The 13597-nt window shown below is 40.4% G+C and overlaps 1 protein-coding gene across 1 annotated transcript in view; it reads left to right on the top strand.

Moving 5' to 3' along the window:
* The first annotated feature begins 11212 nt into the window (after positions 1-11212).
* Positions 11213-13597, top strand: part of ICE2 (interactor of little elongation complex ELL subunit 2) — a 60248-nt gene continuing 57863 nt past the window's right edge. Inside the window, exon 1 of the mRNA XM_036736349.1 lies at positions 11213-11353. The gene's annotated coding sequence lies outside the window, so the exon portion shown is untranslated. The remainder of the gene's footprint in view (positions 11354-13597) is intronic.

Below are 13597 nucleotides of genomic sequence, written 5' to 3'. Positions count from 1 at the left end.
TCAGATTCAGACTCAGACTCTGGAATCTTTCTTTGGTGACAAAGAAGACCAAAACATACCGCCAGAAGAAGTCAACAAAGTCAAAGAGCCTACATCAAAAGCCTCCAAGAAAAACATGAACTGGTCTCAGGCCATGGAAGAGCTCAAAAAGGATTTGGAAAAGCAATTTAGAAAAGTAGAGGAAAAATTTGGAAGAGAAATGAGAGTGATGCGAGAAGACCATGAAAAACAAGTCAATGACCTGCTAAAGGAGACCCCAAAAATACTGAAGAAAACAACACCTTAAAAAATAGACTAACTCAAATGGCAAAAGAGCTCCAAAAAGCCAATGAAGAGAAGAATGCCTTGAAAGGCAGAATTAACCAAATGGAAAAGGAGGTCCAAAAGTCCACTGAAGAAAATACTACCTTAAAAATTAGATTGGAGCAAGTGGAAGCTAGTGACTTTATGAGAAGTCAAGACATTATAAAACAGAACCAAAAGAATGAAAAAATGGAAGATAATGTGAAATATCTCATTGGAAAAACCACTGACCTGGAAAATAGATCCAGGGGAGATGATTTAAAAATTATTGGACCACCTGAAAGCCATGATCAGAAAAAGATCCTGGATATCATCTTTCAAGAAATTATCAAGGAAAACTGCCCTGATGTACTGGAGCCAGAGGGTAAAATAGAAATTGAAAGAATCCATCGATCACCTCCTCAAATAGATCCCAAAAAGAAAACTCCTAGGAATATTGTCACCAAACTCCAGAGCCCCCAGGTCAAGGAGAAAGTACTGCAAGCAGCCAGAAAGAAACAATTTGAGTATTGTGGAAACACAATCAGGATAACACAGGATCTGGCAGCTTCTACATTAAGGGATTGAAGGGCTTGGAATATGATATTCTAGAGGTCAATGGAGCTAGGATTAAAACCAAGAATCACCTACCCAGCAAAAGTGAATATCATGCTCCAAGGCAAAATATGGATTTTCAACAAAATAGAGGACTTTCAAGCTTTCTCAGTGAAAAGACCAGAGCTGAATAGAAAATTTGACTTTCAAACACAAGAATCAAGAGAAGCATGAAAAGGTAAACAAGAAAGAGAAATCATAAGGACTTACTAAAGTTGAACTGTTTTGTTTACATTCCTACATGGAAAGATGGTGTGTATAATTCATGAGACCTCAGTATCAGTGTAGCTGAAGGGAATATATATATATATGTGTGTGTGTGTGTGTGTGTGTGTGTGTGTGTGTGTGTATGTATGTATATATATGTGTGTGTGTATATATATATATATATATATATATATATATACTTATATAGACAGAGGGCACAGGGTGAGTTGAATATGAAGGGATGATATCTTAAAAAATAAAATCAAATTAAGGGATGAGAGAGGAATATATTGAGAGAGGGAGAAAGGGAGAGATAGAGTGGGGTAAATTATCTCACATAAAAGTGGCAAAAAAAAGCAGTTCCTTGGAAGGGAAGAGGGAGCAGGTGAGGGGGAATGAGTGAATCTTGCTCTCATTGGATTTGACCTGAGGAGAGAATAACATACACACTTAATTGGGTATCTTACCCCACAGGAAAGAAGGAGGAAGGAGATAAAAAAGGGGGGATAATAGAAGGGAGGGCAGATACGGGGAGGAGGTAATCAAAAGCAAACACTTTCAAAAAGGGACAGGGTCAAGGGAGAGAATTGAATAAAGGGGGATAGCATAGGAAGGAGCAAAAGATAGTTAATCTTTCACAACATGAGTATTGTGGAAGGGTTTTGCATAATGATACACACGTGACCTATGTTGAATTGCTTGCCTTCTTAGGGAGGGTGGGTGGGGAGGGAAGAGGGGAGAGAATTTGAAACTCAAAGTTTTTAAAGCAGATGTTCCAAAAAAAAAAGTTTTTACATGCAACTAGGAAATAAGATATACAGGCAATGGGGCATAGAAATCTATCTTGCCCCACAAGAAAGTAAGGGAAAAGGGGATGGGGGGGGGGGGAGTTGGGTGACAGTGGGGTTTTGCATAATGATACACATGTGGCCTATGTTGAATTGCTTGCTTTCTTAGTGGGGTGGGTGGGGAGGGAAGAGGTGAGAGAATTTAGAAGTCAAAGTTTTTAAAGCAGATGTTCAAAAAAAAGTTTTTGCATGCAACTAGGAAATAAGATATATAGGCAATGGGGCATAGAAATCTATCTTGCCCTACAAGAAAGTAAGGGAAAAGGGGATGGGGGGGAGTGGGGTGACAGAAGGGAGGGCTGGCTGGGGAATGGGGCAATCAGAATATATGCCATCTTGGAGTGGGGGGGGAGGGGAGAAATGGAGAAAAAATTTGTAATTCAAACTCTTGTGGAAATCAATGCTGAAAACTAAAAATATTAAATAAATAAATAATAATTAAGAAAATACCTGAAAGAAGGAAAAATGCCAAACAAATAAAAAAATATATCTAGGTAGTGTTATCATGAAAAAGGCAAACAAGAAGATATCAGTAACTCCTAACTCAAATGCTTCCTTTCTCATCTCTATTCCATCCTTACAAAAATAATCATGCATATCAAAGATATCCTTAATGAGAACATTGAGAAGGAAACAGGTAAGCATTTGCAAATGAGGTTCTATCTCCAGTCACTTCACATTTACAGAGTTGACTGAAAGGAGAAGAGAATATAGATTTACACTGAATTCGTTATGTGTTGATTATAAAAAAGCATTTGACTTATACTTCCTTCACTGATGCAACCAAAGAGTTAGCTTTGTTCGTTAATCTTCCAATTATATTAAACACAAGCAGGCTTGAACCCTGGATCACGTGTCAATAGCAAATGAGGCAGAAAATAAGAAGGCAAAAAGTTCACATAAAGTGTTTGTTCCAGTTGTAGAGGATGTCCTAGGAAGAGCCCATATTGTAGAGGCATTCCCTATCCCTGTGGTAAGGTCCTCGAAGCTCTCCTATAGGTGGGATGACATGGTGCTGATTGCATCAAGTTCTAAAATCCTACTGGGTTTCTTCAGTGAAATCCACAACCCCTCAAGAGATTGCGTAATAGTCATATACAGGTGGTCTAAAAATGAATACTGAGACAAATTTTTGGCAAGGTAATTTTTCATTATGCATTTGTTCAAAGGACTTCTTTTTCTTTTCCCAAATTGTGCAGAAGAGGGGTGGGAAGAAGAAAAAATAAATGCTTGTTAATTGGAAAATCTTTAAAAAAAATACCTCACACAGGAAAAACCAAAGGGGTAAATATTATCTGGGAGAAAGAGAATAGATTGGCTTGCATTTGGGAAATTGAATACACGAAGTATTTTTGATGATCATGAAAAATCATCTGAAAAATTAAAAATGTGTGTTGTCCAAAAGGAGACATGCAACATGGGTACAAGCAAGGTGTGGCATATCAACAATAATGGCTTGTGCTCAGGAAGCACCATAACTGAGATCATCTCGGAAGTGTATTAATGGAAAAGAAGAACAGTCACGTGTAGACAATGAGGGACAACAAATAAACAGCCTCAATATAATAATGGTACCCAGGGAATGTTAAAAGACTTAAAAGAGGATAGATACTCTTTGGAAGATTGAATTGCACACATTAAGAAAGCATGGCCATGGGTTGTGATCTCTACTATTGAATGACGTGCTAATTTGATGAGATCACAGATCCATTGAGCTGATGACAATAACATCAACAACAAGAAGAAGCAGTCAGAGTTTATTGATCAATTCAGAGATCACGCAAGGAAATGATATGGAATGGTGGAAATGGTAAGGAATGATGGTACAACACATCACCATTACATGTTGCAAAGATTTAGACCCTACCAAACATCTAACAGGATATTACCTGGAATCTAGAATTGCGCATTAGAAGTTCCCCATCTTTCATAAACTAGCAGACAGCTAATCCCCATGGTATAAACACAAGCTTCAAAATATCTGTGAGAATTGAACAAATTAAAACTTCTGGAGTCAGAGCATTATCACAGACTAAACTGTTGCCAATGTTGCCCACAATTACCTGGAAATAACAATGATCCATAAAAATTTCAGGACAATTTTAAAAAATAATTCTGATCAGAAAGTATCCAAATACATATATAATATTAACAAAACATAGTACAGGATCTATCATTCCAAAACAGCTAGGTGGAACAGTGGATAATATTCAGGGCCTGGAGTCAGGAAGACCTGAGTTCAGATTTGGCCTCAGACACTTACTAGCTGTGTGACCCTGAGCGAGTCACTTAACCTCTGTTTGCCTTACTTTCTTCATCTGTAAAGTGGAGATAAAAACAGCATCTACTGCCCAGGGCTGTCGTAAGGATCCAATGAGATTATAACTGTAAAGCACTTAGCATTGTGCCTAACATATGATAATCACTTTATAAATGTTAGCTACTATTAGCTGTTACCATTAGCTATAGAAAGATGAAAACTTCCTTTTCAAAAAAGAGGAAAGGACTAATAGAAGCTCTCACCTCTGGATCAGAACTCAAACCCAGGACTTCCTGATTTAAAGTCTAGCTCTCTATCATCTACGGTACACTGCTTCTTGGAGGTAGAGAGGAAGGTGGGGGAGGAGGTAATGACCATCTGATTGAGTTTATTTCAAGTTATCCAGAAGGACAGCATGTGCTTATGATACCAATTTTTTTTTTGGTTCCATGTTTCTGGCAAAATTACAAAGGCACTTATCAATCAAACGATGAATCAGCAAGCATTCATTAAGTGCCTACTATGTACTAAGCATAGAGGATTCAAAAAGAGGCAAAAGACAATTCCTGCCCTCAAGGAGCTTACAATCTAATGGGGGAGACAACGCACAAACAAGTATATGGAAAGCAAGTTATATACAGGATAACTAGGAAATAAGTAAAGGGGGGAAAGCACCAGAATTTAGAAAAGTTAGGGAAGGCTTTCTACAGAACATAGACTTTTAGTTGCGACTTAAAGGAAGCCAGGGACATAAAGAGTTGGAGCTGAAGAGGGAGAGCATTCCAGACAAGGAGGACAGGCAGAGAAAATACCTGGATGGAGCTTATGAAATAATCAGGTGACTAGAATTATACATTAGAAAGTTGGTATCTTTAATAAACTAACAGCAAATGCCAATGCTTCAGAATATTCTTGAGAATTCAACAAATAAACTTAAGTGGAACTACGACCTCATCACAGAAATCTGTTGTCATGGTTACCTGGACATAACATTGACCTATAAAAATTTAAAAACAATGTTTTTCATAGATGTAACCACACCAAACGTTCATTACCTTTAAACCATATGTAATGAAAAGCTCTTAAAATATAGAGACCAAGCAGAGAAATTATAATCATGTGGGAATAAGATGAAATACACATCATCTCCATACTACTGAAGTTGTCCTAAATAACAGTGAACCAAAAGGAGATGAATAAAAAATTAATCAGATTAACTACCTGTGAGATAGTTAGCTAAACATCGAAAATCAAAGAATAATCATAGAATAGTGACTCATCCCAGGATTGTTTCTGCCTAAAAACAACTCTTTTGAATATAAGATGAGAAGAATAATAATAGCTCACTTTCATTGGGCACTTTACAGTTTGCAAAGCACTTTCCATAAACCATCTTATTGGATCCTCACAACAACCTGGTGAGTTGGTTGAGGTGCATGCTACTGCGATCCCCATTTCATAACTAAAGAAACTGAGGGTCAGAGAAGTTAAGAGACTTGCCCAGGATGACACAGGTATCTGGATCAGAACTCAAACCCAGAACTTCCTAATTTAAAGTCTAGCTCTGCAAGTTTTTTGCCACACTGCTTCTTGGAGGACGAGGAAAAGGAGGGGATCACAGAAAGGGCAATCTGTTGGAAGAGATGGGATGGAATGGGATCACTTGTACAAGAGAGAGATTCAAAACACAGAGGATTTAAAAACAAAACTCAGATTTTTTAAAGCAAAAAAGGAGGAATGAACCTTTCCAGATATCGGCTCATGTGAAAAAGGGGAAAATAAAAACTGTTGTGAAACATTTTATATGGTGAAGTATTACCTTCAATTTAGTTCCAATTTTTAAATAATTATAAGAGTCAACAGTCACATCTTATTAAGTAGACTTTAAATGAATTGATCTGAGAATATGATAAGAAGTTAATCATGTGTTATTTGGTAACATGTTGGGGTATTTTTACAAACAAGATTTTTGTTTAAAAGTGGAAGGTTCTGCCCCTATCATAAGTTTCAATAGCCCCAGTTTTTGAATCCTGATATAAAGTATAATAATAGACTGACTAGTTTATTTTATTTTTTATTTTTACTCTTTAGCAGATAAACTCATTTAATTAAACCAAGTTGATTTGAAACAGAAATCAGAGAAGTTGTACAGATGAGAGTATATAACAGACCATACATAAAATGAATGAGCTCTCCCATTGGGAGCAAGATATCTCAGCTCAACTGAGAGTCTCAGATCTCACCCAGAGGGACATTCCTCAAAGTTTCAAGAGTATTAAGTTGAAAATAGGAACATGATTAAGATACTAGCTCCTTTACAGGTCAGCTTCTTTCTAGAGTCTTTCTCTCCCTTAAGGGACCTGAAGGGAGTCTGCAACTACATGTCTTCTTTCTCAAAGCCAGAAGACAGAAGGGACTGAGGGACTGGGAGGATGACATTGCCCTCCACAGCAATAGAGAAGGTGGAAATTGGGGAAGATTTAGGGGGAAAGATAATGAGTTTTATTTTGGACATATTGAGTTTAAGATGTTTAACATGTTTGTTGGGGTTTAGTCTCTGCCCACCCAGGGATGCCAAAAACTGTTGCAGTTTCGTGATGTGCTGTGGTAGAACCATCTCAAAGAATTCAGACTCAGACCACCTCTAATCCAAGTATAGGCATTTATTGAGACTGACGCCTCTCATGAAGAGGGCCAAGTTCCAAGAGGAACCAGCAACTTCAGAGAAAGCAAGATGGATTTTAATACGGTAAAGATGCAATTACATAACAGAAATTATGACTATTAAAAAGGCAGGAGGGGTTTCTCAAGGGATTAGGTAATGGAGGAGAGGTCCCTTCTATGGTTTGGTGGTCAAACGTTCCAATTATGCTGCCCTCCAACTGGCTAGCTATTGTATTCCTGTCTGGTCAAGATGGATAGTTAGGTATCTTGACCTAAATGGATGATGTGATTGTGGCTGAGTACAAGAACACACCTGATCAAATATATGAATTGGATCTGAGGGCAGTGGTTAGCTAGGGGCAGTGGCTATATTGGGTCAGAGGGCCTGAGCTGTGGTTAAAGTAGAATGTGCCTGCTGTTCAGTGGGGCCCATAAAGAAGTTAGAATATTGGGGCTGGGAGTAGCTTTATTAGCATTCCAACATATTCCTGTGTTGGTAAGCAAAATGGGCTCCTTAGCACTTAATTCAACAAGTGCCCTTGAAGAGTTTGGCTTCTGTTTACTTTGAGTAATTCAGTGTATTTCATTGAGTCTTACCAAGTGCTAAGCCCCAGGCCCAAATCCCTATTAGGTGTAAAACCTTAGTGGGTGTGGATTGACAACTAAGGTGGGGCTCAAGGTGGGGCTAACTCCAGGGAGGGCCTAGTTTACATGTCTGGGACAGCAGAGGCTCTTAGACCACATGGGTTTAAGTCGCCTCTTTGTGACGATTTTAGGTCACGTAGGTGAGTCACATGGTTGACTCACCCCTGACGCTGAAAAAGATATAAAACCCGGAGTTGGCCTCCTCTTCCTTGGAGCTCATTCCTGCAGCAGTGGTGGCACGCATGACTCTGGGCCAGCCCTTGTTCTGAGCTCCCGGGCTGAACCTAGATGTTTGTAACTATGAATCTGTATTGGGTTTGTCTGTTGATGTTTGTACTTCGTTTGTAATTTGCTCTGAAGTTCAGTGTGCTGGTCTCTTCCCCTGAACTAAGTGAATGATATTTGTGTACTGAATTAAAGTAAGCTTGTCAACCCCTTCACCTTGCTTTCCTTAGTTAAGCAGATCAAAAGAACCTGTGCTGTTGGCAGCTTTCCGGGTGCTGGCTGTGGGTGGATCTTACACCCCCACAGAAGCTGCTAGCCAGATTGTTGAAACAATTCCCTCTTATCTCTCAAGCTCTTGCTAATTCCATCTCTCATGCAGGCATGGATCATTGAGTAGTCATTCTCCACTAGTGAGCAAAATCTTCTGTAAAGGGGCTTTGAGCCTCTGGTTACGTTTTTTCTTCAAAGCCAAAACTCTTTGCAGTCCCTTGCAAGGATCCACCAATCTGTTTCCTTCTCTAGGAGAAGAGTTTACATACAAGGAGGTGATAAGCTGAGATCAGAAATGAGGGAACTTTGCTTTCTGACTTTTCAACACCTTTGTGAAGTAGATAAAATAAGGCTTTGATTTATTTGAGAATATGGTACTTCCATAGGATTGTGTGGAATCATAGTTCTAGACCTGGGAAGGACCTCAGAGGCTTTCTAGTCCAACCCCATGATTTTATAGATCAGGAAACTGAAGCCCAGATAAGTAAAGTGAGTAAAATCCAATATCACACACATAGTTGCAGAATTGAGATTTGAATCCAGGGCCTCCAACTCCAGAGTGAGTGCTCTTTCCTACTGTACCATGTTGTCCTCAGCCTCCCATGTCTAAACTCTTCCCCTTTTGAGTCCCAGTGCCTTTATTATTCTCTCCTCTCTGTCTCTCTCTCTCTCTCTGTGTCTCTCTCTGTCTCTCTCAAAATTAGATCTTGAAAAAAAGTCTGATAGTTATCATGTATTTCTTGGTCTAAAATTATGGTCCAAGCAGGGAGGAATAAACCACAGTGAGCTTTCTATCCATAGGTGCCTCTCTCTGAGCCATTTAGAACAATGCTTTGTAAACTCCTTGAAAATAGGGGCTGTTTCATTTTTTGTATCTGTCTCCTCATCACTTAGCCCAGTACATGCCATATAGTTGACACATAATAAATGGTTGGTGAATAAATTTAAATCAACGTTATCTCACCCTGGATTATTTACTACTTTAACTTTCTAGTAAAAAGGATTTTAGGCATCAAGGAGACACAAGGGGAGGGAATCATTTAGGAAGAAAAAAAAGACCTTTCCTGGAGTCCTTAAAATCCCACCATGTAAGTAGCTAACTACCCTGCCCTTCCTATATCTGTCTTTACTATTCAATGTTGACTGGGTATAACTTTTGCTGATTACTGAACTCACTACTTCCCAGATACTGCGTGCCTATAGTACTTACCTCACAGGGTTGTGAATGTTCTGCAATAAATAGGTATTTGCAATTTCTACTTAAATGCTTTGCAAGCTTTAAGGGCAATATAAATGGCAGTTAATATTACTATACTAATATTATGGTCTTCCAGTTTCCTATCAGATATGGCAAACAGAAAAAATTATTTTGCTTCCACCTCATTTAACTTTTGCTATTGGATAGTATTAAGAAGTCAAACCATGTGTTATGTATTTAATCTAGTTCCAGATTCATTTTCCACCCAGAGAGGAGGCACTGTCATCAGTGAACTACAAACTATTCTCAGCCATCTATTTGTAAACTATCCACTTGTTGGATTGTCCCCATAAAATCTTTAATCTCCAAATGGTTTGCTTCTTCTGGGGGAGGAGGGAGAGTAGCCCCTTCCCTTAGCTGTCAATGTACATGTGTCACATAAAATGCAAAATAATTTTAGCAGACTAAGTCTAATTAGGAAGGATACCTAGTTTCCAATCATCCCTCCTCCTACCTGCTTAAACCATTCACCCCTTTAAATCTGAGCCTGTTCCAGAGCCAAATAAAAATGGTTTATAAATGACTCCCCTTTTAATTCTGTCTGCCACTGCTGTCTTCCATCAGTATAGATAATTGCTGAACATTTTACATGGCATGGATATTCACATGTACATGCCTGTGTCCTTCCAACTAAATTAGCCCTAAGCTTTCAATTCCTTGCTTCCCATTGCCCAGTAACATTCTATTATATCCATATGCCACAGTTTATTCAGCCATTCCCAATCAATGGGCACCTACCTTATTTACAGTTTTGGACTACTACAAGAAATGCTGATGTGGATTTTTTTTTGTTGTTGTTGTTATATACAGGATCTTTCTTTCTGTCCTTGACCTTCTTGGGTATGAGCACAGTTATAAAGCATTTCCCATAGAGTGTATGACACCTTCAGTTCACCGTAGTACAGTCCCTAACAGTATAATACAGTGACATAATAAAAAAAAAACTGTAGGAGAAAAATGCCAAGAAGACCAAGCAGTGCAATAACTGGAATGCATATGATCAGAAATGGCCAAACTGAATTCAGCTCAATTTCAGAAGTTTAAGCATTGCCCACAGAATAAAAAATTTCAGAGATGAAAGAGACTATAGAAACTAACAATTAATGTTTGTTAATTTGGCTTGAATCTCAGAATTCCCGAGTACACCGGGTCATCAGGTAACTTGCCCCAAGGTCAAAAAGTAGTGTCAGAAGTAGGACTTGGGTCCTGGTCTTTCTGGCTCTGGGTTTCAGCTCTCTGGCCTTTCTCTTTATTCTCAGCACCTAACACAATGTCTGGCACATAGTAGGCACTTAATAGATGTTTATTGAATTGAACGGACCACTACCTTAGGCTGCTTCTCAGTACAAAGGAAAAGAACTCTTAACATTTAAGCCCAATTCTCCGCAATTGCAACACCCCATCCTGGCCCCTAAAAAGATGAGAAATGAGGCTCTCTCCCTTTTTTTTTTTTTTGTTGTTGTTGTTGTTGTTGTTGTTGTTGATAGGTGAGAGGGTAAAGGGTGGGAGGCCATGGGTGCAGAATATTTGCTTAGGCTGTCTGACTGGATTGCTGCTCGACTGTTTGTTACGAGAGAAATCTCACTGGGTGGGCTCCCGAACTTAACTCCCACTGGCTGGGTGGATGGCTGAGGTATTTGTGCAGATGGATCAGTGGAAAGGAGGGAGAGTTTGCAACTGCATTCTCCAACCCAAAAATGGAGAGGAGGCAGAGGGAAGTGGTCAGCTCTGCCCTAAAGTACACAACTAATAACTGAGTGTAGCTGCAGGCTGCCAGTGAAGATGCTGCTGAGAACGGATGACGGGGATGCCTAAGCATCCCTAGCCTCATTGCTCCGCAGGAGCCGCGGGACTCAAAGCCGAGCTCCCAGTCCGGATTCGCCAGCTTCCCGCCTCGCTTTCATAAGTCGCTGACGTCATCACGCACAGCCGCGCGACGCACGCACGCGACCTTTAAAGGGGGAACTTCGCGGGCGCCCCCAGGCGCAGTCTGAGGAGGGGTGGGCCGCGCAGCGGGAGGTCGCGTTGTCCTGGCGCTGTCGTGGCGTCGTGGCGTCGCGGCGGAGCCGAGAGCCCGAGGTAGGCAGGCGAGCCGAAGAGGCGGAGAGAGGGGGCGAGGAGGGCCCGGGGAGGTGCGTGGGCCTGGAGCGCGGCCGTGATCGTTGTGGGGACAGGACTGAGAACATGGCGAGCCCGGCTTGTATCCGGCCAGGGGTCTGCACAGCCCCTGTCGCTCGCTCTCGGCTCCCGCTCTGCCCCCAGTCTCTTCTCCCAGACCGGAGCCGGCTCGCCTTTTCTTCCCTGCTCAGCCGTGTTACCTTTGCATTCCCTCCCCGCTATGTAACTCCCCTCCCCTCCCGGCTTCCCTTCTCCCCGCCCCCTTTCACTAAGCACCTACGCCTGAGGGCCTCCGAGATGATCGCTCCAGCCCTTATCCTCCACCGGAGGGAAACAGTTGAATCTAGTTGTAAGTTTGTATCCAGCGCCGGCTGGATCCAAAAGCTTAGTGATGGGGGCAGGGAGAAGAGCCCCTTTAAGTCAAGATGATGTAGAAAGTTCTCTTCCTGGACGTAAGCCCCAGTTTCCTCATCTGTAAAGCAGGGATAATAATGTCTAAGAGTGTTTAACAAAAGTAAGCCTTAAAGCATCGTGCTAAAATAAATGTCGGGTGTTATCCCTCATTTATAAAATGAGCCAGTGGGACCAAATCATCTCCGAGGTTACCTCCCCCCACCCACCCCCTTTCAGGTCATAAAATTCCTGTAGACACTGGTCATTGGCATTAAGAAAGGGCTTTATTGATGAGGGATGACATGATGACAGCTTGGTATAGTGGAATTACTGGCTCTGCAGTCACTGGGACCAGAGTTCAAATCCTATATTTGATTCTCGGGCTACCTTGGGCAAGTCATTTAATTATCCTTGCCCTTAGTCTCCTAAATTTCCTTAAAAAGAGGGTGTTAGACTAGATGGTTTCTAGGGTTCCTTCCAGTTCCAGATTGATGATTCTATGATTTATGAAAACCGTCTTCTAAACTTAATCATTTAACCAGTACTATCGGCTGACAATTATACAACGGGTTTGCTTTCAAAGCATGTTTTCTCATTTGAGTCTAACAACGGACTTGTTAACTCCTAAAGTTTTTATGAAGCCTCGCTATTTGCTAAGCACAGGGATGCGAAGACAAAAGTGAAACAGTCCCGAAGCTCAAGAGGCTCAGGTTCTTTGTGAGGGAGACATGCATATATTTATGCACAAAACATATACAAAGTAGATATAAGACGATTTTGAGAGGGAGGAGTGCCTTAGCGCTTAGATGGGATCGTGAAGGGCTGTTGGTGTTATTTTTCAGATGAGGAAACAGACACAACATAATGACCATGGTCTCTTAGATTTTAGAATAAGGATTCCAGCCCACATCTTGGAGCTCCTTATGGTGATGATGGACAGCTAGACAGGATGTTGGTCTGGGAACAAGGAAATCTAGTAAGCAGTTTGGTGATTTTAGATAGCGGTATTTAACTTTCAGGCCTCAGCTTTCTCATCTGTAAAATGAGATTGGATTAAATGATTTCTAGGTCCATTCTAGCTCTGAAAGTCTTTACATTCAGTTAGTCCATGAAACATTTGGTAGGCATGTACTATGCTTAAGCCACTGTGCTGGGGTTACAAACACAAAACAAAAACAGTACCTGCTCTCGGAGAATTCTGCTGGGGGAAAGGGGTGAGGAATATTATGTAGCACAAACAAATCCTGATCTCTTCTCTCCCCATTGCTAGCACGCTTTCACCCCCCAAATTATTTTCAATGTATTTGGTATTTACTTTTCTACGTATTTGGAGTCAGAAGATTTGGGTTAAAATCCTTCAGATCAACTTCTCTGGGTACTTTTTTCTTCATCTGTAAAATTAGAGAGTTGGACTAAATTGTTTTGAAGAGCCGTTTCAGCTCTAAAACTCAATAAGAATATAAGCTCACTGAGGGCAGAGTGTTTCATTTTTCTACATGTATCCCCAGAAGCTAGCAGAGTGCCATGCTCATAATAAGTAAAATCTTAATAAGCACTTTTTAAATGAAGGAAGAAAAGAGTGTTCACCTGAGTTGGATCTTTTAAAGGAAGTTAAAGATTCTAACAGGTGGTATTGAGGAGCAAATACATTCTAGAAACAGAGAAACAACCTGATCGAAGACTAAAGATAGAATGCTGAATTCAGGAACACCTTGTCTGGACTAGTCAGTTTGTATCTTTTATTGACATAGATTCTATTCACTGAATTTAATTACTGGTTAAACTAGCTTGCTTCAATATATAATCTATGAT

This window comes from Trichosurus vulpecula, chromosome 8 (genome assembly GCF_011100635.1).
Source record: "Trichosurus vulpecula isolate mTriVul1 chromosome 8, mTriVul1.pri, whole genome shotgun sequence".
NCBI classification, from domain to species: Eukaryota; Metazoa; Chordata; class Mammalia; order Diprotodontia; family Phalangeridae; genus Trichosurus; species Trichosurus vulpecula.
Note: the sequence above shows the minus strand (reverse complement) of the source record. Positions and strands in the feature narration are given on the sequence as shown.